The sequence below is a fragment of the Canis lupus genome, chromosome 19 (assembly GCF_011100685.1).
Source record: "Canis lupus familiaris isolate Mischka breed German Shepherd chromosome 19, alternate assembly UU_Cfam_GSD_1.0, whole genome shotgun sequence".
NCBI classification, from domain to species: domain Eukaryota; kingdom Metazoa; phylum Chordata; class Mammalia; order Carnivora; family Canidae; genus Canis; species Canis lupus.
In genome coordinates, this window is record NC_049240.1 from 49,023,716 (window position 1) to 49,031,285 (window position 7,570).

Here is a 7,570-nt window from a genome sequence, read left to right on the forward strand (position 1 = left end):
TTCTTTCTTTTTTTTTTTTTTTTATTGTCAGCAGATAAGTATCTTGTAAGAATGGTTCTGTTTTTCTGAGTTGGTTTGTGTAGAGCTCTAACTCCATTTCCTGTAGAAGTCTTTCAGGAATGGGGAAAGTAGTGCATCATATGAAAGAAGTTGTTTTCTCCTCTTTGAAGTTTAACCCTTTCTTTTTCGTACCTCCTCTCTCCTTTGTAGCTGGATCTTGAGGACACAAAAACATAGGATAATAGCTTTGGTATGAAAATTTGGTGTGTAAGGAATTACTTGGTATGTAGTCAGAATATTTAGTAGGCATTTGAGTTTATATTCATCTCAAGCTACATCCAATTTTTAGTTATGTAAACATCTGTAGGTGTAGAAGGGTGAAATTAGATCTCTGAAACTTAGAATCTCAATTTTAGGAGAAACACTTGAAAGTCAGACATATATAGATGATAGTTAAAACCATGAGCCTTAATGAGACCTTCAAGGAAGCGAGTATAGGTCCTAACGGGTATAGATACTATGATCAAGTCCTATGGTATCCAGAATTCTGAGGTTGAGGAGAAGAGAAGAAAACCAAGAGTCTCAGAATAAGGAAGCACTAAAGTAGGAGGAAAATGAAGAGACTGTGAGATCTTGGAAGCCACCAAGAGAGGAATGAGCTTCTAGATCAAGCATGATAGAAACTGAGAACTTGGCATTAGACACAGCAAAGTGGAGATGACAAATGACCTTCACAAAGTAGTGTGTATGGTACTTCTAATAAAACACCTTATTCAAGTGGGTTTCAGAGAGAATGGGAGTAGAGCAATTGGTGGCAGCAAATGTCAACAACGCTTACAAGAAAATTTCCTGTAAAGGGGAGCAAGGTAGTAACTTGAGTAGTAACCAGAAAAGGATGTAGTGTTTATAAAGAGATAAAGATGGAAAAATACAGCTTGTTTGTGTAACAGTGGAAACATATAGAGAGGGGAAAACTGATACCTGTAGTAGAGAATTGATGGTACAACATATTGAGGTGAGAGAGGATTGGGTCTAGTGTACAAATGGAGGGGTTGACTTCAGATAGAAACACCAGTTATATCTATAGCAATGCCTATGTCTATATCTATGTTGCTCTATGGTAGCTACATGTGACGTCTATCACACACACATTAGTAATGCAACCATGGAGTTCATTTGTTGGTAGGTGGGTAGATGTAGTATCTCAGAGTTTGTGATTTTTTTTTTAATTTTTTTTTTACCATTTCATGCTTTTTAATGGAGAGGGAAGCCTGGTAATGTGTTGAATGTAGGATTGGGGTAGCAGGTAGACTTTGAGGTAGAGAAAAGGCAGTTATCTAGCAAAGTGATATGAGAAAAGCACAGCACGTTTGTCTGACAACATTAGGGTTCTTGTTTATGAATCTAAGTCAAGAACAAGTAACAGTAGCAGGCTGTGCCTTCTGTCCAGCCATGGGCAGGCATAGAACAGAATTAAATTGCCCCACCATTGTGGTTTGCCAAAGTACAAAAGGCAGCAAGAAGGGCAAGGGAGTTAGGATTATAAGCAAGGGAATGATTGCACTGATTAACCTTGGAAATCAAGCTGGTAAGGACTGGGGCGATTTCTTGCAATATCTTCCCTAAGTCGTGTCCTTGGATGCTTTTGTGTCTTCCTCTCTATCCTCTCTGGTGCCACAAGTTATCCGTACTACCTAGTACAGAATGGTTCATTCCAAAAATAAAATAAAATAAAATAAAATAATTAAAAAAAAAGAAGAAGAATGGTTCATTCCTCCCTTTCCTTATTAGCCTTCACAAGCCACACATTGTCCTTAGGAGAAAGTATAACTGTCTCAGTGTGACATTAAACTCCAACCTCAGCTTGCACTTCACTTCCACATAACCTAGTCCATTCTCATTATTACCCAGTTATGGCATGTTATTTCAAGCAGAGTCGTTTGCCCATTGTCCTCTTTGCTGGAAATGCCATTTTCTCATGCTTTGAGCCCTCTTTATCCTGGAAAACCGAAAGAAAATTCACTGCTTTGAAAATTCACTGATTTCTCATTTTATTTCAAGGCACACAGATATTCTCCTTCTTTTATTCCCATTGCAACTGGTTAATATTTTTTAGGACACTCACTTTATTTTGTAACCAATTATTGACATGTCTAGATCCCTATCCGTGATCATTTTTACAGTTATGGAATGGATATTATTTATATTTTCCATTCCTATTACTCAAATAATTCCTAGCTTATAGTTATCAGTAGGAATTTTTTACAAATGAATACATGAACAAGCAAACTGAAATGGGAACATATGGTGGTGCCAAATGTCCTTATATCTTTGGTAGACAATGGAGGCATTTGAATTTAATATGGCAGATATAGGTCTTATTCCAAAAAAGGAATATGAAATATATATAGGTAAAAATATGGCAGTTCTGGTTTGGGAAGATTGTGCCATGATATATCAGAGGCAAAAGGGGAAGGATGTCAATTCTAGAAGAAACTAAAACAGACCTGAGAAGTTAGTGGAGAGCCAGGTCTCTGGCTTGGGAACTCAGCATTCTTGCAGCCATTACCACTATAAGTTGCTGTAATGCCCTCATTTATCAGGATTTTTGAAAGTTTCCCAAGTTGTTTTAGCATCCAGATACCTTACTGTTGAGCATGTGTGTGGCTGATTATCTGCTCACCTGGCAACATTCATCAACCCTGTTATGACAGTGTCTTCCATCAACTGCTCCTCAGCTTCCCTTCAGAAAAGTAGTGGTGAGGATTTCTTGTTCTACCTACAGTAGTTGGGGAATATGAGTAAGGCCATGGATATGGATGTCTTTGAAAATGCTAGACAAGTGAGAAGCATTATTAATTGTCTGAAATGAGAAAAGAAAAACCCTGAAATACTAGTTCTGTTGTGAGAAATGAAACAGGTATGCACTGCCTTTACTTTGTTTATAAATGATTGCTAATTTAATGGGAAAAGTAAATATTTATAGCAAATCTTTTACTTTAGTCCAAAAATGCACACAGAAGAGAAATGAATAATTTTAAGCTTAAGATATTGAATAACTATGGAAAATCTGGTAATAGTACTAATGATCAGAATGTTCTCACTATGTCTTTTTTTTTTTTTTTCTTTTTAATGGTACATGAAACAGTGAGCTAACAACATACTGAACTTTTCTCAAATAAGGCAGAGTTTAGGCTTTGAAAGAAATTAGGTTACTCTCTAGAATAAAGTAATCTAAGTGAAATCTAAATCGGAAAGAAGCCAGGATAGGGAGGTGTAGAGAAAGTAAAAGTGTATTTTCAAATGCTGGAGAATTGATAGGAAAAGAGGACAAGACAAATGAGCTGAGTTGCCCAAGCAAATTCATTCGGGGCTCTGGGCCTGCAAGGTTGAAAAAAAACCAGTCATCTGAAAAGCATCCTGTCCGTGTGTGTGGCTCCTGTCACCAGACCCATCATTAGGATGTTATGTGTGGTAATTGCAGGCTAAACTTTTGTGTGCTAGTTGAAAGAGCTGTGACCAACTATAGATTTGAACCTGTAGTCTGGCTGTTTGGGGACTTCTCACTATGGGTGACATGCATCTGAGTGAAGTCCTTGGTTATGTGTCTGGCATGTAGCATTTTCGAGCTAAAGTCTTTTGATTCATCTTTGATGTGGTATATATCTTGAAAGTAGTGAGAGGTAAAGCAGGAAAGAAGGAATGCTGCTTTCTTTTTTGGAACAAAACAAAACATTTAATATAGATAAGAAGAGACAAACATAAGTGAAATCTTTAAAGGGGTTGGTTCTCATTAGGAGATTATGTGTAGAGGGAGTCAATAAAAGAAAATATTTGAGTTTGAAGTCAAAGACACACGCCGCTTTTAAAATACATGTGTGAAAGCCTCAGAGGATTTGATATTATTTCGTGTAAGGGGCGGAGAACCTGTAAGCAGAGAGATTTAGATTACAAACACGTGGAACTTTTGCTAGACCCCAGGCTGTGACTCGGGGTCTAGCAAATGAGATTGCCTCCAAACAAAATTCACTGACTAGATGTCTGTGTGCCAGATAGGACCATAGCAATGGCACTTTTGTGAACTGCAGTGTCTCAAAAAATATTGAAATGATTACAAACATTTAAAAATTGGAAGATTTCACATTTAAAAAAATACTAATTTCTAGGGAAAAAATGTCTTACGAGCTGGCAAGGGTGAACACACATTTTTACTTGACAGCCAGTAAGTGGGTTTCATAGCAGCTGTGCTTTCAGCGAGATGTCCATTCTCTTGATCCCTGAGCTCTTCCTCACTCCCTGTTGGTCCTATACCAGGCTGGCTTCGCTCATTTAAGTTCTCTAGCTGGCACCTATTGGAATAAGTCTGAAACTTCACCCTTAATGGAGTCCTGACCACCTTCACCAAAACTTGACTTTAAATCTCATGTTGCCACATTAAAACTTCTTTCATACAATACGAGTATGAAACTGTAGCTGCCTGAGATAAGAGCAAAATGTTAAAGTATCAATTGTAACTGGCTTCCCCCCTGCCCCCTGTCCATCCCCCACCGGAAGATTGACTTAATATTTTGATCATATGAGTAGAGTTATTCCTAAGCGGAAAGCAGGATGTTAATCCAGATTATCTAATGTAAGACTATTTGTATTGACTAAAAGGACTAAAACACAATCAAAGTTGAAATGAGATCAGCACTTGGCAGTAAGCAAAAGGATCATTTCGTCATAAGAAATGAGGAACTATGAGAAATGGTGAGATGTAAACAAAGAAAACATCTTAGTAAAATAAATTTTTAAAAGCACCTATATCAAAATCGAGACAGAGTAGTCTCAAACACATAGCACACATTTAAAAACTGCTACAATTCCATCACTAAATAAAATAAGGCAGATTTTTAGAAATATAAAATGATCACATGTTATTTTTTTCCCATTTGAACCAGATTTCTTGGATTAAATTGCTATTTAAGTTGAATTTGATAAAGATAAAATCCATAAATGCATGCAGAATATATTCATAACAATATTGCACCTTGCGGAAAAAGTAGATGAAGTAGATAATATGATATTTTTTTATTGGACCAATAAATAAAAGGCAATTCTCAAGCCCCAAAGTCTCAAGTACATTTTCACTTTAAATGAACACACTCATGAAGCATTTTATTGCAACATTTTCTTGTGGGAATATATAGGTAAATGCCTGCAAGGATGTGAAAGTGCGTTGTAAACTGTAAAGCTCTATTTAAAAATTCCTCACGTTCCTGGCCTACAACTGGGCCCTGTTGTGACTTCTGTGTGCTGTGATTAACATCTATCTTACAGAATTAAAGTGAATTACAAGAGAAAGGGCAGTACCTATTTCATCACATGGGAGAAATAATTAAACCTATTGTATGACAAAATTGTGGAATTAGCAACAGTATTAATAAATATAATGATATGCTCATAATTGCAATTTGCATAATTGTTATAGTCATACTTTCAGTCATAGAATTGTATTTCTAGTAACTAACATTTCTTGAGTGCTAACTATGCATCAGTAAGTACCTCACATGTTTTAACTAATTTAATCCTCATTCAATCGTAGGAATTTGGAACTATTATTTGCATTTTAAAAAAGAGGGAACTGAGGCTAAGAGAAGTGAAGTAACTTCTTTGAGGTCATAGTGGCAGATTTCAACCTACCCAATCTGGCTCCATAGCCTGTGCTCGATGAGACAGAAAATCTCAGGGCAGGGGACAATGACCTACTATGATGAAAAATTTGTGTTCAGGCTCCTTCAAAGTGTGTGCCCTCGGCAAACTTTTTAACTTTTCTATGTCAGAGTTTATTCTTTACAGACAATAAAAGCAAGTCCATAGGTTTGCAATAAATATTAAGTTAATGTATAGAAGGCAGGTAGCAGTGGTTATAGATCTAGGTACTCTAGAATAGGGAGTCATCTATTGTTACTCTTATAGTTTATTAAAATGTTCACATGGTTGTTAATAACCACAGTAATTGGTTGGCACTTAGCATAAGGATTTGCAAATGAAAAGATCACTCACTTTTAGAAAAAAAAGTGGGGAGATGTTAGTGCCCTTCCTACTTATAAGATCTTGTTTTTGCTGCCAAAAGCAAAAAAAGAAAAAATGCTTATAATGCTGCCATAGAGTCACATAAAATACTGGCAAATGCATTTTTTTTTGGTAGTTGAACAAAATGTGGCTACTGGGCTTTCAGAACACAGTCCTTTAAAAGCTAATTCTCTATAGTAAGACACTACTTTTAGAAAATTCACATTTTATTTGAATAATTGTTTTACAGTAATTTTCACAATTTTGAAACACTTACTGCAATTTAATTAATTTTCCCTAAAAACAAATTAGTAGACATTAATGATGAAATAAAACTTGCTCAATTGTATATGAAGGCACTGGCCTTGCAGATTTGTCCCATGTCGCAAAAGCTCGAGGCAGCAGAGTGTGAATGGCTGGGCTGGGTTTTGGGGGTAAAATTGATGACAGAAAGCCATGGAGAATAGGGGAACCTTCCCTATGTCCCTGTGCGGGTACAGAAATTGAGGGAAGGGTAGAAAGTGGGAGAGAGACAGACAGACAGAGACAGAGAGATGGAGAGAGAGGAGAAGTTAAGAAGAGGAATGCAGCTATAGTCAAAAGACCTCTCAAATTTATCATAATGGAAAACACCCACAGCTTTGCAAGGTGGGCCGTATGATTAAGGACAAAGGGAACACAGATCACACGAGTGAAAACTAAAGTTCCAAGGAATGGGCATGGAAGTCGCAGGAAAAGGCAGCAGAGGACAGATGTCTCAGACCAAGGCCCGCCCTGCTACCTGAGGACCCACTCAACATGTAGATGGAGGAATGGCCAAAAGGCGAGTTCGATGAGTTTAAACATAAATGAAGAGAAAACACTGACATGATTGAATTTACCTGAAACTGAGTAGGTTAAATCATTTCTTTATGGTGCATGAGATCCTAAAACTTAAATTCTTGACATATCTGATTATAAGTCCCTTGAAAATTACACCTGTCGTAGTGTCACTAGTAAATCTGAGTAAAGTGTGAAACAATTATGTCTAAAGATGATAGTTTTGTGCATGACACTTTATGATGTTTACTTGCAAAAAAAATTTTTCCTATATGTAAAGTAAGAAAACCAGAAACCCACTAATTTTACTTACCATAAATACATAACACACCTAGAGATAAAACTAATCAAAGATACAGGGCCCACCTGAAGAAAACCATGTGCTTTCATTGAGAAACTGAAAGTGAAAAAATGGAAGACGATCTTTGCTTTTGTATAGAAGGACCACAATACCAAAACTTCCTAATTTAGTGCAACTCCATTCAAATAATTTCTGTCCATCTGGGAAGATGTTCTAAATATTATTTGAAAAAATAATCATGTAATAAAAGCAATGCAATTCTGAAAATAAAAGATGAGTGGGGGAATCTCACTACAAGCAATTGAAATATACTAAATGATGACAATAGTTATCATAGTGAGGAATAGGCTCCGGAATATAAAAGAGGATGCCCACGTAATAAAGAACAAACTCGTG